This window comes from Pseudophryne corroboree, chromosome 6, assembly GCF_028390025.1.
Source record: "Pseudophryne corroboree isolate aPseCor3 chromosome 6, aPseCor3.hap2, whole genome shotgun sequence".
NCBI lineage: Eukaryota > Metazoa > Chordata > Amphibia > Anura > Myobatrachidae > Pseudophryne > Pseudophryne corroboree.
The window spans coordinates 344,001,926-344,022,405 of NC_086449.1; the positions used below are offsets into that span (position 1 = coordinate 344,001,926).

Genomic DNA, 20,480 nt, shown 5'->3' on the forward strand with positions numbered 1-20,480 from the left:
CCTTATGAACGTGTTCATTGAGGACCACGTAGCTACCTTGCACAATTGTTCAAGGGTCGCACCACGGCGAGCCGCCCAAGAAGGTCCAACCGACTGAGTAGAATGGGCCTTGATGGTAGCAGGAGCTGGAAGGCCAGCCTGTACATAAGCATGTGCAATCACCATTCTAATCCATTTGGCTAGGATCTGCTTGTGAGCAGGCCAGCCACGTTTGTGAAAACCAAACAGCACAAAGAAAGAATCAGACTTCCTGATAGGAGCTGTCCTCTTCACATAGATACGGAGAGCCCGTACCACATCCAAAGACCTCTCTTTGGAAGACAATTCAGGAGAGACAAAGGCCGGAACCACAATCTCCTGATTAAGGTGGAAAGAAGACACCACCTTAGGTAGGTAACTGGGATGCGTTCTAAGAACCGCCCGGTCACCGTGAAAAAGCAGATAGTTGGACCTACAAGACAAGGCACCCAAATCCGACACCCGTCTAGCAGTAGCAAAAGCGAGCAGAAACAATACCTTAAGGGAAAGCCACTTAAGGTCTGCAGATTCAAGAGACTTAAACGGAGACTCTTGTAAAGCCTCCAGAACCACCAACAAATCCCAAGGAGCCACAGGCGGGACATAAGGAGGTTGATTTCGTAATACACCCTGAGTGAACGTATGAACATCAGGCAGAGTGGCAGTCTTTCTCTGAAACCAAACCGACAAGGCAGAAATATGAACCTTGATGGAGGCCAGACGAAGGCCTAAGTCCAGGCCCTGTTGCAGAAAGGCCAAAAGTTTGGCCGTACTAAACTTGTAAATGTCATGATTATTAGATGCGCACCAAGCAAAGTAAGAATCCCAGACCCTATGGTAAATCCGAGAAGAAGACGGCTTAGCGGCCTTCAACATAGTCTGAATGACTGCCTCAGAAAAACCCTTGGCCCTTAGTACGGAAGCTTCAATAGCCATGCCATCAAAGCCAGACGGGACAAATCCTGGTAAACACAAGGGCCCTGTACGAGGAGGTCTGGTCGTTGTGGAAGCAGAAGAGGACGCTCCAACGAGAGACCCTGGATGTCTGAGAACCAATGCCGTCTGGGCCACGCTGGAGCGTCTTGCCTGAACTTCCTTATTACTTTGGGCAGGAGTGACACCGGAGCGAACACGTATGGCAGCGGAAAGTTCCATGGAATTGCCAGAGCGTCCACGAACGCTGCTTGAGGATCCCTTGTCCTAGCTCCGAAGACCGGAACCTTGTGATTGTGTTGAGACGCCATCAGGTCCACATCTGGGAGGCCCCACTTGTCCACTAGGAGTTGAAATATTTCTGGATGGAGGCTCCACTCTCCGGCGTGTACGTCCTGACGACTGAGGAAATCTGCTTCCCAGTTTAAGACTCCCGGGATGAACACTGCCGATATGGCTGGCAGATGGCGTTCTGCCCACTGATGAATTCTGGTTACTTCCCTCAATGCCATGCGGCTTCGAGTGCCGCCTTGATGATTTATGTACGCCACCGTGGTGGCGTTGTCTGACTGTACTTGAACAGGTCTGTTCTGTATTAAATGCTGGGCCAAGTTCAGAGCATTGAACACCGCCTGCAGTTCCAGAATGTTTATTGGGAGGAGAGACTCCTCCTTGGTCCACCAACCCTGAAGGGAGTGTTGCTCCAACACCGCGCCCCAACCTCTCGGACTGGCATCCGTTGTCACAAGGACCCAGTTGGAGATCCAGAAGGGACGACCCCTGCTCAATCATTGGTCCTGAAGACACCAGCTCAGTGACAGAAGGACCTCCGGAGACAAGGAGATCATGTGAGACCTGATCCGGTGAGGCAGGCCGTCCCACTTGGCAAGAATCAATTTCTGTAGAGGGCAGGAATGGAATTGAGAATACTCCACCATGTCGAAGGCCAACACCATGAGACCTAGCACTTGCATCGCCGAATGTATCGACACTTGCGGATGAGATAGGAAGCATCGAATCCTGTCCTGAAGTTTCAGGACCTTCTCCTGAGACAAGAACAACCGCTGGTTGCGAGTGTCTAACAACGCTCCCAGGTGCACCATGCTCTGCGCAGGGACCAGGGAAGATTTCTTCCAGTTGATGATCCGCCCGTGGGCTTGCAGAAACCGGAGCATCAGATCCAGATGGTGTATGAGAATTTCTGGAGAATTCGCCAGGATCAACAAGTCATCCAGATACGGGAGGATCCTGACCCCTTGACGGCGGAGTACAGCCATCATGACCACCATGACCTTGGTGAAGACTTGCGGGGCCGTGGGCAAACAAAAAGGTAACACCCGAAATTGGTAATGAAGGTTGCCAACAGCTAACCTCAGATATTGCTGATGCGACATTGCAATAGGAATATGCAGGTAAGCATCCTGTATGTCCAGGGAGACCATATAATCCCCTGGTTCCGAAGCCAGAACAATAGAGCAAAGGGTTTCCATACAAAACTTGGAGACTTTAACAAATTTGTTCAAGGACTTGAGGTTGAGAATGGGCCGAGAGGACCCATTCGGTTTCGGGACTAAGAATAGCGGTGAATAGTACCCCTTGCCTCTTTGAGCCAGAGGCACCTGTACTGCCACTTCTGTGTCCAGGAGGGACTGTACCACCGAATGAAGAGTTTTGACTTCACCTGATCTGAAGGGACGTCTGTCAGGCAAAATCTGTGAGGAGGACGATTCTTGAAGGATACGGCGTAACCTCGAGTGATGACTTCCCGTACCCAGGCATCGGAAGTGGTCTTCAACCATGCCTGGGTAAACCCTAGAAGTCGGCCCGCCACCATGGGATCCCCCAGAGGGAGGCCCGCCCTGCCATGCAGCAGGCTTGTCCGTATTGGAATCAGGCTGATGGGTAGCCCAGGCCCGTTTAGGTGTAGGCTTAGCGGTTTTGGAAGTGCGAGCCTGTTTCGGGTACGCCTGACCTTTTGCTTTACCTGAAGGACGAAAGGAAGTACTCTTAGCCTTCGGTACCGAAGGAGCAGTACTAGGTAGACACGCTGTTTTAGCAGAAGCTAAGTCAGCCACTATCTTGTTGAGGTCCTCTCCAAAAAGAATGTCTCCCTTAAAAGGGAGCACCTCCAGGGTTTTCTTAGAGTCCAGATCCACAGACCAGGACCGTAACCAGAGAATCCGGCGAGCCAAAATGGACGTAGTAGAAGCCTTGGCCTCAAAAATATCGGCATCAGACGCCGCCTCCTTAATGTAATGTGATGCTGTGACAATATATGAGAGACATTGTCTAGCATTATCAGAAAAGTTGGATGGCAACTCTGCTTCCACCTCCTGAGCCCACGCTTCAATAGCCTCTGCAGCCCATGTCACTGCAGTAGTGGGCCGATGCGCAGCACCTGCTAGGGTGTAAATCGCTTTTAAGAAACCCTCCACACGGTTATCAGTCGGTTCTTTCAGAGAAGTAACGGTAGTTACAGGCAGAGCCGAGGACACCACCAGCCGCACCACTTGCGAATCCACTGGCGGGGGTGTTTCCCAATTTTTACTTAGCTACGCAGTGAGGGGATAGCGAGCCAGCATCTTCTTGTGAGGTGTGAATTTTTTTCCTGGATTTTCCCAGGATTCCTGACATATTTCAACTAAATGGTCAGAATGAGGTAAAACTTGTTTAATAACCTTCTGATGTTTAAATCTGTCCGGTTTCTTGGAGGTAGCATCAGGCTCTGGGTTATCAGTAATTTGAAGAATTAGCCTGATAGCCTCCAATAAGTCAGGAACATCCACTTGAGAGACCGATTCCCCATCAGAATTATCTGGATCAGTGTCTGTGTGGTCAGTATATACGCTTTCTTCATCAGACGAGGTGTCTGGGACGTGGGTGGAATGTGAGGAAGTAATGGCCCGCTTAGAGGACCCCTTGGTCTTACGCGGGCGAAGGTTAGACGCCTGTTTAGTCAGTGAGTGGTTCAATTGCTGTAACTGAGCGGACAATTGATCTGCCCAAGGCGGATTAACCAGGAGGTCCCATAGGGGGCGCAAGTCTAGTTACCAGCGTACTTAATAACGTGGAGAAAGTAGCCCATAGTGGGTCATTATGAACCCCCGTTGCTACAGTTCTACTGGGGGGGGGGGGGGTAGAGAACCCCCAGAACCTGAACCCTCTGCTGCTATGTTTTCCTCTAATATGTCTGCAGCGTCACCACCATGCAATGTGGGATCAGCCCCAGCTCCTTCGCCCCTTGTAGCTGACATATTTAAAAGCTCAATTCACGGGCAACCCAGTACAATATCAGCAGCCTAATACCTTAACAAGAACCCCCTGTGCAGTGTATTAGGACAAACAGAGGATTCAAGAGGTATATGGTGACTGAAAATCACAGAGAAAAATACACAGTAAGTATATCCTGTGAAACACCTACATTAAACAATAATCCTGACGCACCTAGCCCCCTCAGGTTACAGAATATAGGGTTGCAATCTGAGTGAGATACACAAAATGGAAGTCACGCAGCAGCTATATGCACACACAGAGAGTCACATGTACAATGCAGAAATTATGACGTGCAATAAAACTGCACTGGACTAGCAATACAAAGTAATACTAAGTACAGCTATATAATCAATAGATATAACAATGCACAGTAAAGACTGGATGTATATCACAGGGTACTTGTACTAAATAACCCTGACTAAATGCACTATTTCTTAACGAACACTGTCAGCAGACATGTAGAATACTGAAGTGTCCTATAAAATGCACAGCGCTGACATTCAGGCGGCTTTACAGAGGAGGATTTGCCCAAACAGTCCCAGGATCAGCTCAGCTTGAGGTAATGGTGCCCAAACGCTACCAGGGAGTGAGGGAGAGAGAGATGCAGCTCCATGGCGGGAACATTTACTCTAAATGGCGCCCTGGGGCTGGGGGAGGGCCTGCAGGTCAAAGCCTTATCCCCTTGCTGGACTTCACCACCGGGTACTGTGGGCTATGTAAGAAACGTTTTTTTTTGTAAATCCGACCTGTGCCCTTGCCCTGGTGGTATAGTGCGGTCCCTGTACTACCACAGTGTCCACGCCAGTGCGCGCGGCCCACCGGCCACGCCGGATCGCGGTTTCCAGCGGGTGGGACCCTCTTACCTCCTGGAGAGCTTCGGCGAGGTGTGTGACTGACTGGAGCAAACCAGAGCCTCCGCTATAAGTACCCGGCAACCAGGGCACGGGAGTATACAGCGCCGCTGGGGGGGTGATGGAGCTGCAGCAGGAGATGTCTGACATTTAACACACACAGATTCTCTGCTGCAGCCCTTGAAGTCTTCAGATTTCACTTAAAAAGCCCTTCTCAGGGCTGTTGGAGCAGCCCTACCTGTTGTATGCCTACACTGCATGGCACAACTACAAAACTGAGCTCCTGTGCACAGAGGCGGGGTTATAGAGGAGGCGGCACTATGCATTCTGGGAACAGTCAAAGCTTTTAGCCTGTTGGTGCCTCGGTTCAAGATCCTGCTCTACACCCCAATGTTATTCCCTGTGGAGCCCAGTGTACCCCGCAGCAGAGAACCGTTGTGTGTGAAAGCTCCCCCACACACACGGTTCTCTGCCTACAAAGACGGCCTGGCAGCCGGACTTTCCAGTGGATATTTCCGGCTGCAACCCGTGCCGGGGCCGTGCATTGTGAAAGGACACATTGCTCTGAATGTGTCTCAGCAGCACGGTTCTTATTCACCCTTATCGGGTATTTTGTCTGGCTTTATGCTGCTCTACCTTGGCTAAGGAGCTGTATGCATAGAACAGGCAGCAATCAGCATTGCAAGTGTAATTGCAGGAGAGGGGGGTTGAAGGACTTCCTAGAACTGTCCATATGCCTTATCCCTTGCATTCTGACCATGGCCAGTGGTATGATGGCACCCACAGCATTGACTTCCTTGTCTGATGCCACGGACAATCATGTGAATATATAACCCATTCCCCATTGTTAATATTGGGCACCACCAGCAGCTCTGGAGAGGACATGAACACACCCCCTGTGGGACATGACTGCTCTTCCTTGACAGGCCCAGGTATTTTGTGCAAGAGGGTAAAATACTAAATGAATAAATCATCAGTCATGACTTTATGGTGTATTTGTGTATAACAAATGCAAAGACTTTACACATGTTGATATTCTTTATTGTTTACTGTACCTCTTATCCAAATATACTTTAGGTTTGTGTCTTTACTTTATATTGGGTAGCACTATTGGTATACTGGTTAGCATTACTGCCTGCCAGCACTGTTGGTGTACATTACAGCCTCACAGTGGGTTGGGTAGGGGAGACCAACGCTGTGGATCCCGACGGTCAGCATACCAACCCCGGGATCCCGACAGCAGGATGCTGGGTGGGGGTTAGAGCAATGGAGCCGCTTGCGGGCTCACTGCGCTCGCCACGCTGCGGGCTCGGTGGCTCTCCACAGGTTCTAGTCCCACTCTATGGGTGTCGTGGACACCCACGAGTGGAAATAGTCCCTGTTAGTCGGCATGCCGACTGTTGGGCTTGTAAACGCTTGGGAACCCGGCATCGGCATGGTGACCGCCGGGATCCCGAGCGCTCGCCACAGGTTCTATTCTCACTCTCTGGGTGTCGTGGACACCCACAAGTGGGAATAGTCCCTGTTAGTAGGCATGCCGACTGTTGGGCTTGTAAACGCTTGGGAACCCGGCATCGGCATGGTGACCGCCGGGATCCGGAGCGCTTTTCACATGACCGCATCCCCTCACAGAACAAAGGTCATGGGTTCGATTCCCACCGCAGCCCTAAATGTGTGGAGTTTGAACAGTATATCTCCCCGTGCTTACGTTGGTTTACTCCCACACACAAAAATATACTGGTAAGTTAATTGGCTCCCACCAGAAATTAACCTACATATGTATATGCATGTTGTAGAGAATATAGATTGTAAACTCTACTCTGGTAAAAAAAAATATGTTAATTTGCAAATATTGCCTGTAAAACACTATGGGTCGAATTCAATTAACGACAAAATTGCTGTAATTTACCGCAATTGCCGTTTTCTCTTTTTTTGTGTCTTTTTTTTCTAAATCTGTCCATAGCCCCCCAAAAAGCTAAACTAACATCGGATAACAGTATATAGTTTATTATTGGTTATAATAAACATATTTCTGGTACTTAAATTGGGTCAAATGGCTGTTAAATGCACTTTTTTTTTAAATGTAAAAAAAAGATAGAAAGCTATTTTTTTAATCAAAATACAGTAAGAGCTAAAATTAAATTTGGGGTACATAAACATGGGTATAAGTATATATTTGGGTCATTTTATGGACTTTTTTTTACGTGAAAACAGACTGATTACTCCCACTTATAAAGCACTCCAATATACCTGTCCCATACCTTGTACCCCAATTGCCATAATTTTGCACTTTTTCACCCTAAAAATTACATTTTATTATTGGCCAATTACAAGTAATTAAAAACTTCTAAGTGTCCAATTAGTCATTCAGGGGGTTGACCCAGGGGTTCAGAAACAAATGCCAAAATTTTTATTTAAAATAGGGATTTTGCCCAAGTTTATCACCTGCTTAGAGTTGGTGAATTGAAATTAGTGGTAAAATTACCTCAAAACTGTTTTTGCGGACAATTAAATACGTGCTTTCTCAAATTTACAGCGATTTGCTGTCAATTTGCGTCTTTTTTCACGACTAATTACATTTGTCCCTAAACATTTTCTGTTTGTGTAACGCTACCTTACCTCCAGATGAGGGTCACCAGTATAAATTTGTGCCTCCACCCAAGCTAATTTCTATATCGGCTTGCCTGGGTAAGCCTGGTGTAAAGTATGTGTACCATTTAATAAATATACATTTACTATACCAGTCCCCTTAATATATTAAATACCTGTTATTCTTCTCTTTTCAGGGTTCCAGAGTCTGTTGGTACCAACACGACACTTTTATGGTAAGTATTATAGGTTATATTATTTACTTTAATTCTACTTTAACCTTATGTCTAATTCCCTATTACAATACTCCTTTAATTAAGCAATGTCTTTTCCTATACATTAAATATTTCTCTAACGTCCTAAGTGGATGCTGGGGACTCCGTAAGGACCATGGGGGGGATAGCGGCTCCGCAGGAGACTGGGCACAAAAGTAAAGCTTTAGAACTACCTGGTGTGCACTGGCTCCTCCCCCTATGACCCCCCTCCAAGCCTCAGTTAGATTTTTGTGCCCGAACGAGAAGGGTGCACACTAGGTGGCTCTCCTGAGCTGCTTAGTGAAAAGTTTAGTTTTAGGTTTTTTATTTTCAGTGAGACCTGCTGGCAACAGGCTCACTGCATCGAGGGACTAAGGGGAGAAGAAGCGAACTCACCTGCGTGCAGAGTGGATTGGGCTTCTTAGGCTCCTGGACATTAGCTCCAGAGGGACGATCACAGGCCCAGCCATGGATGGGTCCCAGAGCCGCGCCGCCGGCCCCCTTACAGAGCCAGAAGACAGAAGAGGTCCGGAAAATCGGCGGCAGAAGACGTCAGTCTTCAACAAGGTAGCGCACAGCACTGCAGCTGTGCGCCATTGCTCTCAGCACACTTCACACTCCGGTCACTGAGGGTGCAGGGCGCTGGGGGGGAGGGCGCCCTGAGACGCAATAAAAACACCTTGGATGGCAAAAAAATGCATCACATATAGCTCCTGGGCTATATGGATGCATTTAACCCCTGCCAGAATACATAGAAAAACGGGAGATAAGGCCGCCGATAAGGGGGCGGAGCCTATCTCCTCAGCACACTGGCGCCATTTTCCCTCACAGCTCCGTTGGAGGGAAGCTCCCTGGCTCTCCCCTGCAGTCACTACACTACAGAAAGGGTTAAAAAAGAGAGGGGGGGGCACTAATTACGCGCAGTATTAAAGATACAGCAGCTATAAGGGGAAAAACACTTATATAAGGTTATCCCTGTATATATATAGCGCTCTGGTGTGTGCTGGCAAACTCTCCCTCTGTCTCCCCAAAGGGCTAGTGGGGTCCTGTCCTCTATCAGAGCATTCCCTGTGTGTGTGCTGTATGTCGGTACGTTTGTGTCGACATGTATGAGGAGAAAAATGATGTGGAGACGGAGCAGATTGCCTGTAATAGTGATGTCACCCCCTAGGGGGTCGACACCTGAGTGGATGAACTGTTGGAAGGAATTACGTGACAGTGTCAGCTCTGTATAAAAGACAGTGGTTGACATGAGACAGCCGGCTACTCAGCTTGTGCCTGTCCAGACGTCTCATAGGCCGTCAGGGGCTCTAAAGCGCCCGTTACCTCAGATGGCAGATATAGACGCCGACACGGATACTGACTCCAGTGTCGACGGTAAAGAGACAAATGTGACTTCCAGTAGGGCCACACGTTACATGATGGAGGCAATGAAAAATGTTTTACACATTTCTGATAATACGAGTACCACCAAAAAGGGGTATTATGTTCGGTGAGGAAAAACTACCTGTAGTTTTCCTGAATCTGAGAAATTAAATGAGGTGTGTGATGATGCGTGGGTTTCCCCCGATAACAACTGATAATTTCTAAAATGTTATTGGCATTATATCCTTTCCCGCCAGAGGTTAGGGTGCGTTGGGAAACACCCCCTAGGGTGGATAAAGCGCTCACACGCTTGTAAGGGCTCTACCCTCTCCTGAGATGGCCGCCCTTAAGGATCCTGCTGATAGAAAGCAGGAGGGTATCCTAAAATGTATTTACACACATACTGGTGTTATACTGCGACCAGCAATCGCCTCAGCCTGGATGTGCAGTGCTGGGTTGGCGTGGTCGGATTCCCTGACTGAAAATATTGATACCCTAGATAGGGACAGTATATTTTTGCCTATAGAGCATTTCAAAGATGCATTTCTATATATGCGTGATGCACAGCGGAATATTTGCCGACTGGCATCAAGTCTAAGTGCGTTGTCCATTTCTACCAGTAGAGGGTTATGGACACGACAGTGGTCAGGTGATGCGGATTTCAAACGGCATTTGGAAGTATTGCCTTATTAAGGGGAGGAGTTATTTGGGGTCGGTCTTTCAGACCTGGTGGCCACGGCAACAGCTGGGAAATCCACGTTTGTACCCCAGGTCGCCTCTCAACATGAGAAGACGCCGTATTATCAGGCGCAGTCTTTTCGTGGACAAGCGGGCAAAAGGTTCCTCATTTCTGCCCCGTGACAGAGGGAGAGGAAAAAGGCTGCAGAAATCAGCCAGTTCCCAGGAACAGAAACCCTCTCCCGCCTCTGCCAAGCCCTCAGTATGACGCTGGGGCTTTACAAGCAGAATCAGGCACGGTGGGGGGCCCGTCTCAATGAATTTCAGCGCGCAGTGGGCTCACTCGCAAGTAGACCCCTGGATCCGTCAGGTGATATCTCAGGGGTACAAATTGGAATTCGAGACGTCTCCCCCTCGCCGTTTCCTAAAGTCGGCTTTACCGATGTCTCCTTCTGACAGGGAGACAGTTTTGGAAGCCATTCACAAGCTGTATTCCCAGCAGGTGATAATCAAGGTACCCCTCCTGTAACAGGGAACGGGGTATTATTCCACACTGTTGTGGTACCGAAGCCGGACGGCTCGGTGAGACCGATTCTAAATCTAAAATCTTTGAACACTTACATACAGAGGTTCAAATTCAAGATTGAGTCACTCAGAGCAGTGATTGCGAACCTGGAAGAAGGGGACTACATGATGTCTCGGGACATCAAGGATGCTTACCTTCATGTCCAAATTTACCCTTCTCACCAAGGGTACCTCAGGTTTATGGTACAGAACTGTCACTATCAGTTCAGACGCTGCCGTACGGATGGTCCACGGCACCCCGGGTCTTTACCAAGGTAATGGCCGAAATGATGATATTCCTTCGAAGGAAGGGAATTTTAGTTATCCCTTACTTGGACGATTCCCTGATAAGGGTAAGATCCAGGGAACAGTTGGAGGTCGGTGTAGCACTATCTCAGGTAGTGTTGCGGCAGCACGATTGGATTCTCAATATTCCAAAATCGCAGCTGGTTCCGACGACTCGTCTTCTGTTCCTAGGGATGATCCTGGACACAGTCCAGAAAAAGGTGTTTCTCCCGGAGGAGAAAGCCAGGGAGTTATCCGAGCTAGTCAGGAACCTCCTACAACCGAGCCAAGTCTCAGTGCATCAATGCACAAGGGTTCTGGGTAAAATGGTGGCTTCCTACGAAGCAATCCCATTCGGCAGATTCCACGCAAGAACTTTCCAGTGGGACCTGCTGGACAAATGGTCCGGGTCGCATCTTCAGATGCATCAGCGGATAACCCTGTCACCAAGAACAAGGGTGTCCCTCCTGTGGTGGTTGCAGAGTGCTCATCTTCTAGAGGGCCGCAGATTCGGCATTCAGGACTGGGTCCTGGTGACCACGGATGCCAGCCTGCGAGGCTGGGGAGCAGTCACACAGGGAAGGAATTTCCAGGGCTTATGATCAAGCCTGGAGACATCACTTCACATAAATATCCTGAAGCTAAGGGCCATTTACAATGCTCTAAGCTTAGCAAGACCTCTGCTTCAAGGTCAGCCGGTGTTGATCCAGTCGGACAACATCACGGCAGTCACCCACGTAAACAGACAGGGTGGCACAAGAAGCAGGAGGGCAATGGCAGAAGCTGCAAGGATTCTTCGCTGGGCGGAAAATCATGTGATAGCACTGTCAGCAATTCCGGGAGTGGACAACTGGGAAGCAGACTTCCTCAGCAGACACGACCTCCACCCAGGAGAGTGGGGACTTCACCCAGAAGTCTTCCACATGATTATAAACCGTTGGGAAAAACTCGACAGGTATTGCGCCAGGTCAAGGGACCTTCAGGCAATAGCTGTAGACGCTCTGGTAACACCGTGGGTGTACCAGTCAGTGTATGTGTTCCCTCATCTGCCTCTCATACCCAAGGTACTGAGATTGATAAGATGGAGAGGAGTAAGCACTATATTCGTGGCTCCGGATTGGCCAAGAAGGACTTGGTAACCGGAACTTCAAGAGATGCTCACGGAGGATCCGTGGCCTCTACCTCTAAGAAGGGACCTGCTCCAGCAAGGACCCTGTCTGTTCCAAGACTTACCGCGGCTGCGTTTGACGGCATGGCGGTTGAACGCCGGATCCTGAAGGAAAAAAGGCATTCCGGATGAAGTCATCCCTATCCTGATCAAAGCCAGGAAGGATGTAACCGCAAAACATTATCACCGCATTTGGCGAAAATATGTTGCGTGGTGCGAGGCCAGTAAGGCCCGACGGAGGAAATTCAACTGGGTCGATTCCTACATTTCCTGCAAACAGGAGTGTCTATGGGCCAGAAATTGGGGTCCATTAAGGTTCAAATTTCGGCCCTGTCAATTTTCTTCCAAAAAGAACTAGCTTCAGTCCCTGAAGTTCAGACGTTGTAAAAGGGGTACTGCATATACAGCCTCCTTTTGTGCCTCCAGTGGCACCTTGGGATCTCAATGTAGTTTTTGGGTTCCAAAAGTCACATTGGTTTGAACCACTTAAATCTGTGGAGTTAAAATATCTCACATGGAAAGTGGTCATGCTGTTGGCCCTGGCCTGGGCCAGGCGCGTGTCAGAATTGGCGGCTTTATCCTGAAAAAGCCCTTATCTGATTTTCCATTCGGACAGGGCGGAATTGAGGACTCGTCCTCAGTTTCTCCCTAAGGTGGTTTCAGCGTTTCACCTGAACCAACCTATTTGTGGTGCCTGCGGCTACTAGGGACTTGGAGGACTCCAAGTTGCTAGACGTTGTCAGGGCCCTGAAAATATATGTTTCCAGGACGGCTGGAGTCAGGAAATCTGACTCGCTGTTTATCCTGTATGCACCCAACAAGCTGGGTGCTCCTGCTTCTAAGCAGACTATTGCTCGTTGGATTTGTAGTACAATTCAGCTTGCACATTCTGTGGCAGGCCTGCCACAGCCAAAAATCTGTAAATGCCCACTCCACAAGGAAGGTGGGCTCATCTTGGGCGGCTGCCCGAGGGGTCTCGGCTTTACAACTTGCCGAGCAGCTACTTGGTCAGGAGCAAATACGTTTGTAAAATTCTACAAAATTGATATCCTGGCTGAGGAGGACCTGGAGTTCTCTCATTTGGTGCTGCAGAGTCATCCGCACTCTCCCGCCCGTTTGGGAGCTTTGGTATAATCCCCATGGTCCTTACGGAGTCCCCAGCATCCACTTAGGACGTTAGAGAAAATAAGAATTTACTTACCGATAATTCTATTTCTCGTAGTCCGTAGTGGATGCTGGGCGCCCATCCCAAGTGCGGATTTTCTGCAATACTGGTACATAGTTATTGTTACCAAAAAATCGGGTTATTGCTGTAGTGAGCCATCTTTTCTAGAGGCTCCTCTGTTATCATACTGTTAACTGGGTATAGTATCACAAGTTATACGGTGTGATTGGTGTGGCTGGTATGAGTCTTACCCGGGATTCAAAATCCTTCCTTATTGTGTACGCTCGTCCGGGCACAGTATCCTAACTGAGGCTTGGAGGAGGGTCATAGGGGGAGGAGCCAGTGCACACCAGATAGTCCTAAAGCTTTCTTTAGATGTGCCCAGTCTCCTGCGGAGCCGCTATCCCCCATGGTCCTTACGGAGTCCCCAGCATCCACTACGGACTACGAGAAATAGAATTATCGGTAAGTAAATTCTTATTATTACAATCGTAAGGGTTGGCATTCCATTGTTCTGCAAGCGGTAGTGGACCACAAATACTGGTAAGCACTGTTTCACTAATGTGTTTGAAATAGGCTTGGCCTGTTTTATGATAAAGCATAAACCTTTATTTTTAGTTTCACAGATGTCTTCATAGGGTGGCCCGGACGGTCACATGATGCAAGGGTTCTCGCCAACTCCGATCTTTACAGTATTGCTGAGGACAAGCTTGGTGGATGGCTTTTCCCTCGAGAGGTAAGATTATTTACTACTTAAACTGAAATGTTTGCCCATAAACCAATAGTCAAGTTTTACCCCTGTAATAATATTAATGTTTTATTAACAGAAAATAAGAATTTACTTACCGATAATTCTATTTCTCATAGTCCGTAGTGGATGCTGGGGACTCCGAAAGGACCATGGGGAATAGCGGCTCCGCAGGAGACTGGGCACAAAAGTAAAAGCTTTAAGACTACCTGGTGTGCACTGGCTCCTCCCCCTATGACCCTCCTCCAAGCCTCAGTTAGGATACTGTGCCCGGACGAGCGTACACAATAAGGAAGGATTTTGAATCCCGGGTAAGACTCATACCAGACACACCAATCACACCGTACAACTTGTGATCTGAACCCAGTTAACAGCATGATAACAGAGGAGCCTCTGAAAAGATGGCTCACAACAATAATAACCCGATTTTTTGTAACAATAACTATGTACAAGTATTGCAGACAATCCGCACTTGGGATGGGCGCCCAGCATCCACTACGGACTATGAGAAATAGAATTATCGGTAAGTAAATTCTTATTTTCTCTGACGTCCTAGTGGATGCTGGGGACTCCGAAAGGACCATGGGGATTATACCAAAGCTCCCAAACGGGCGGGAGAGTGCGGATGACTCTGCAGCACCGAATGAGAGAACTCCAGGTCCTCCTCAGCCAGGGTATCAAATTTGTAGAATTTAGCAAACGTGTTTGCCCCTGACCAAGTAGCTGCTCGGCAAAGTTGTAAAGCCGAGACCCCTCGGGCAGCCGCCCAAGATGAGCCCACTTTCCGTGTGGAATGGGCTTTTACAGATTTTGGCTGTGGCAGGCCTGCCACAGAATGTGCAAGCTGAATTGTACTACAAATCCAACGAGCAATAGTCTGCTTAGAAGCAGGAGCACCCAGCTTGTTGGGTGCATACAGGATAAACAGCGAGTCAGATTTTCTGACTCCAGCCGTCCTGGAAACATATATTTTCAGGGCCCTGACTACGTCCAGCAACTTGGAATCCTCCAAGTCCCTAGTAGCCGCAGGCACCACAATAGGCTGGTTTAAGTGAAATGCTGAAACCACCTTAGGGAGAAATTGAGGACGAGTCCTCAATTCTGCCCTGTCCGTATGAAAAATTAGGTAAGGGCTTTTATAGGATAAAGCCGCCAATTCTGAGACACGCCTGGCTGAGGCCAGGGCTAACAGCATTACCACTTTCCATGTGAGATATTTTAAGTCCACAGTGGTGAGTGGTTCAAACCAATGTGATTTTAGGAACCCCAAAACTACATTGAGATCCCAAGGTGCCACTGGAGGCACAAAAGGAGGCTGTATATGCAGTACCCCCTTGACAAACGTCTGAACTTCAGGAACTGAAGCTAGTTCTTTTTGGAAGAATATTGACAGGGCCGAAATTTGAACCTTAATGGACCCTAATTTTAGGCCCATAGACAGTCCTGTTTGCAGGAAATGCAGGAAACGACCCAGTTGAAATTCCTCTGTAGGGGCCTTCCTGGCCTCACACCACGCAACATATTTACGCCAAATACGGTGATAATGTTGCACAGTTACATCCTTCCTGGCTTTGATCAGGGTAGGGATGACTTCATCCTGAATGCCTTTTTCCTTCAGGATCCGGCGTTCAACCGCCATGCCGTTAAACGCAGCCGCGGTAAGTCTTGGAACAGACATGGTCCCTGCTGGAGCAGGTCCTTTCTTAGAGGTAGAGGCCACGGGTCTTCCGTGAGCATCTCTTGAAGTTCCGGGTACCAAGTCCTTCTTGGCCAATCCGGAGCCACGAGTATAGTCCTTACTCCTCTCCTTCTTATGATTCTCAGTACCTTGGGTATGAGAGGCAGAGGAGGGAACACATACACTGACTGGTACACCCACGGTGTTACCAGAGCGTCCACAGCTATTGCCTGAGGGTCCCTTGACCTGGCGCAATATCTGTCCAGTTTTTTGTTGAGGCGGGACGCCATCATGTCCACCTTTGGTTTTTCCCAACGGTTCACAATCATGTGGAAGACTTCTGGGTGAAGTCCCCACTCCCCCGGGTGGAGATCGTGTCTGCTGAGGAAGTCTGCTTCCCAGTTGTCCACTCCCGGAATGAACACTGCTGACAGTGCTATCACATGATTTTCCGCCCAGCGAAGAATCCTTGCAACTTCCGTCATTGCCCTCCTGCTTCTTGTGCCGCCCTGTCTGTTTACGTGGGCGACTGCCGTGATGTTGTCCGACTGGATCAGCACCGGCTGACCCTGAAGCAGAGGCCTTGCCTGACTTAGGGCATTGTAAATGGCCCTTAGTTCCAGGATATTTATGTGAAGTGACGTTTCCATGCTTGACCACAAGCCCTGGAAATTTCTTCCCTGTGTGACTGCTCCCCAGCCTCTCAGGCTGGCATCCGTGGTCACCAGGACCCAGTCCTGAATGCCGAATCTGCGGCCCTCTAGAAGATGAGCACTCTGCAACCACCACAGGAGAGACACCCTTGTCCTTGGAGACAGGGTTATCCGCTGATGCATTTAAAGATGCGATCCGGACCATTTGTCCAGCAGATCCCACTGAAAAGTTCTTGCGTGGAATCTGCCGAATGGAATCGCTTCGTAAGAAGCCACCATTTTTCCCAGGACCCTTGTGCATTGATGCACTGACACTTGGCCTAGTTTTAGGAGGTTCCTGACTAGGTCGGATAACTCCCTGGCTTTCTCCTCCGGGAGAAACACCTTTTTCTGTACTGTGTCCAGAATCATCCCTAGGAACAGCAGACGTGTCGTCGGAATCAGCTGCGATTTTGGAATATTTAGAATCCATCCGTGCTTTCGTAGTACTACTTGAGATAGTGCTACTCCGACCTCTAACTGTTCTCTGGACCTTGCCCTTATCAGGAGATCGTCCAAGTAAGGGATAATTAAGACGCCTTTTCTTCGAAAAAGAATCATCATTTCGGCCATTACCTTGGTAAAGACCCGGGGTGCCGTGAACAATCCAAACGGCAGCGTCTGAAACTGATAGTGACAGTTCTGTACCACAAACCTGAGGTACCCTTGGTGAGAAGGGCAAATTGGGACATGGAGGTAAGCATCCTTGATGTCCAGAGACACCATATAGTCCCCTTCTTCCAGGTTCGCTATCCCTGCTCTGAGTGATTCCATCTTGAATTTGAACCTTTGTATGTAAGTGTTCAAGGATTTCAGATTTAAAATAGGTCTCACCGAGCCGTCCGGCTTCGGTACCACAAACAGCGTGGAATAATACCCCTTTCCCTGTTGTAGGAGGGGTACCTTGATTATCACCTGCTGGGAATACAGCTTGTGAATGGCTTCCAATACCGCCTCCCTGTCGGGGGGAGACGTTGGTAAGGCAGACTTCAGGAACCGGCGAGGGGGAGACGTCTCGAATTCCAATTTGTACCCCTGAGATACTACCTGCAGGATCCAGGGGTCCACTTGCGAGTGAGCCCACTGCGCGCTGAAATTCTTGAGACGGGCCCCCACCGTGCCTGAGTCCGCTTGTAAGGCCCCAGCGTCATGCTGAGGACTTGGCAGAAGCGGGGGAGGGCTTCTGTTCCTGGGAAGAGGCTGTCTGCTGCAGTCTTTTTCCCCTTCCTCTGCCCCGGGGCAGATTCGAGTGGCCTTTTGCCCGCTTGCCCTTATGGGGACGAAAGGAGTGAGCCTGAAAAGACGGTGTCTTTTTCTGCTGAGAGGTGACCTGGGGTAAAAAGGTGGATTTCCCAGCCGTTGCCGTGGCCACCAGGTCCGATAGACCGACCCCAAATAACTCCTCCCCTTTATACGGCAATACTTCCATATGCCGTTTGGAATCCGCATCACCTGACCACTGTCGCGTCCATAACCCTCTTCTGGCAGAAATGGACAGCGCACTTACTCTTGATGCCAGAGTGCAAATAACCCTCTGTGCATCTCTCATATATAGAAATGCATCCTTTAAATGCTCTATAGTCAATAATATATTGTCCCTGTCCAGGGTATCAATATTTTCAGTCAGGGAATCCGACCAAGCCACCCCAGCACTGCACATCCAGGCTGAGGTGATTGCTGGTCGCAGTATAATACCAGTATGTGTGTATATACTTTTTAGGATATTTTCCAGCTTCCTATCAGCTGGTTCCTTGAGGGCGGCCGTATCAGGAGACGGTAACGCCACTTGTTTTGATAAGCGTGTGAGCGCCTTATCTACCCTAGGGGGTGTTTCCCAACGCGCCCTAACCTCTGGCGGGAAAGGGTATAATGCCAATAATTTTTTAGAAATCAGCAGTTTTTTATCGGGGGAAACCCACGCTTCATCACACACCTCATTTAATTCATCTGATTCAGGAAAAACTACGGGTAGTTTTTTCACACCCCACATAATACCCTTTTTTGTGGTACTTGTAGTATCAGAAATGTTCAAAACCTCCTTCATTGCCGTGATCATGTAACGTGTGGCCCTACTGGAAAATACGTTTGTTTCCTCACCGTCGACACTGGAGTCAGTGTCCGTGTCTGGGTCTGTGTCGACCACCTGAGGTAACGGGCGCTTTAGAGCCCCTGACGGTGTTTGAGACGCCTGTACAGGTATTAACTGATTTGCCGGCTGTCTCATGTCGTCAACAGTCTTTTGTAAAGTGCTGACACTATCACGTAATTCCTTCCATAAGACCATCCAGTCAGGTGTCGACTCCCTAGGGGGTGACATCACTAATACAGGCAATTGCTCCGCCTCCATACCATTTTCCTCCTCATACATGTCGACACAACGTACCGACACACAGCACACACACAGGGAATGCTCTGATAGAGGACAGGACCCCACTAGCCCTTTGGGGAGACAGAGGGAGAGTTTGCCAGCACACACCAGAGCGCTATATATATACAGGGATAACCTTATATAAGTGTTTTTCCCTTATATAGCTGCTGTATAGATTTATCTGCCAAATTAGTGCCCCCCCTCTCTTGTTTTACCCTGTTTCTGTAGTGCAGGACTGCAGGGGAGAGTCAGGGAGCTTCCCTCCAACGGAGCTGTGAGGAAAAAATGGCACCAGTGTGCTGAGGAGATAGGCTCCGCCCCCTTCTCGGCGGCCTTTCTCCCGCTTTTTTAAGGAAAAATTGGCAGGGGTTAAATGCATCCATATAGCCCAGGAGCTATATGTGATGTATTTTTTGCCATATAAGGTGTTTTTATTGCGTCTCAGGGCGCCCCCCCCCCCCAGCGCCCTGCACCCTCAGTGACCGGAGTGTGAAGTGTGCTGAGAGCAATGGCGCACAGCTGCGGTGCTGTGCGCTACCTTATTGAAGACAGGACGTCTTCTGCCGCCGATTTTCCGGACCTCTTCAGTCTTCTGGCTCTGTAAGGGGGCCGGCGGCGCGGCTCTGGGACCCATCCATGGCTGGGCCTGTGATCGTCCCTCTGGAGCTAATGTCCAGTAGCCTAAGAAGCCCAATCCACTCTGCACGCAGGTGAGTTCGCTTCTTCTCCCCTTAGTCCCTCGGTGCAGTGAGCCTGTTGCCAGCAGGTCTCACTGAAAATAAAAAACCTACTTTAAACTTTTACTCTAAGCAGCTCAGGAGAGCTCCTTAGTATGCACCCTTCTCGTTCGGGCACAAAAATCTAACTGAGGCTTGGAGGAGGGTCATAGGGGGAGGAGCCAGTGCACACCAGGTAGTCTTAAAGCTTTTACTTTTGTGCCCAGTCTCCTGCGGAGCCGCTATTCCCCATGGTCCTTTCGGAGTCCCCAGCATCCACTAGGACGTCAGAGAAATCGGTGATCGTACATGGTGTGGACATCCCGGTCCATCTCATTGGTGATGCAGCATACCCATTACAGCGCTGGCTAATGAAGGGCTACACCCAGCATGTTCACTTATCCCCCGAACAGACATCATATACCCATGCCCTAAGTTCGGCCTGTATGGCAGTGGAGAATGCGTTTGGGCGTTTAAAAGGACGCTGGCGCTGCCTCATGAAGAGGAATGATGTGGACTTGAAAATAATGCCAGATATAGTAGCGGCCTGCTGCATTCTCCATAACATATGTGAGATTCAAAAGGAAAACTTTCTCCCCGAGTGGAATATACATGATCATGGGGCGGGGGTCGCTGTACATGATGCACCAGGCTTGGTGGGGGGGCATGACGCTGCCAGCGAGTGCATAAGGGCCACCATTGCAGCTAATCTTCAAACAATGGCCCTCATTCTGAGTTGATCGGTCGGTATTTTTCATCGCATCGCAATGAAAATCCGCTTAGTACGCATGCGCAATATTCGCACTGCGACTGCGCCAAGTAATTTAACAATGAAGATAGTATTTTTACTCACGGCTTTTTCATCGCTCCGGCGATCGTAATGTGATTGACAGGAAATGGGTGTTACTGGGCGGAAACACGGCATTTTATGGGCGTGTGGTTGAAAACGCTACCGTTTCCGGAAAAAACGCAGGAGTGGCTGGAGAAACGGAGGAGTGTCTGGGCGAACGCTGGGTGTGTTTGTGACGTCAAACCAGGAACGACAAGCACTGAACTGATCGCAGATGCCGAGTAAGTCTGAAGCTACTCTGAAACTGCTAAGTAGTTTGTAATCGCAATATTGCGAATACATCGG

General features: G+C 49.1%; 1 protein-coding gene across 4 annotated transcripts in view; it reads left to right on the forward strand.

The window, feature by feature from the left end:
• The window catches only part of LOC134932249 (C2 calcium-dependent domain-containing protein 4C-like), an 86,820-nt gene that overhangs the window by 1,169 nt on the left and 65,171 nt on the right, over nt 1–20,480 (forward strand). The window contains exons 1-4 of one of the 4 annotated variants that reach the window (XR_010179286.1): nt 5,538–6,007; nt 7,862–7,900; nt 13,762–13,879; nt 19,639–19,955. The gene's annotated coding sequence lies outside the window, so the exon portion shown is untranslated. Of the gene's footprint in view, nt 1–5,537; nt 6,008–7,861; nt 7,901–13,652; nt 13,687–13,761; nt 13,880–19,638; nt 19,956–20,480 lie in introns of those variants that run through there. The other 3 variants (XM_063926507.1, XM_063926508.1, XM_063926510.1) reach the window with 3 other exon arrangements.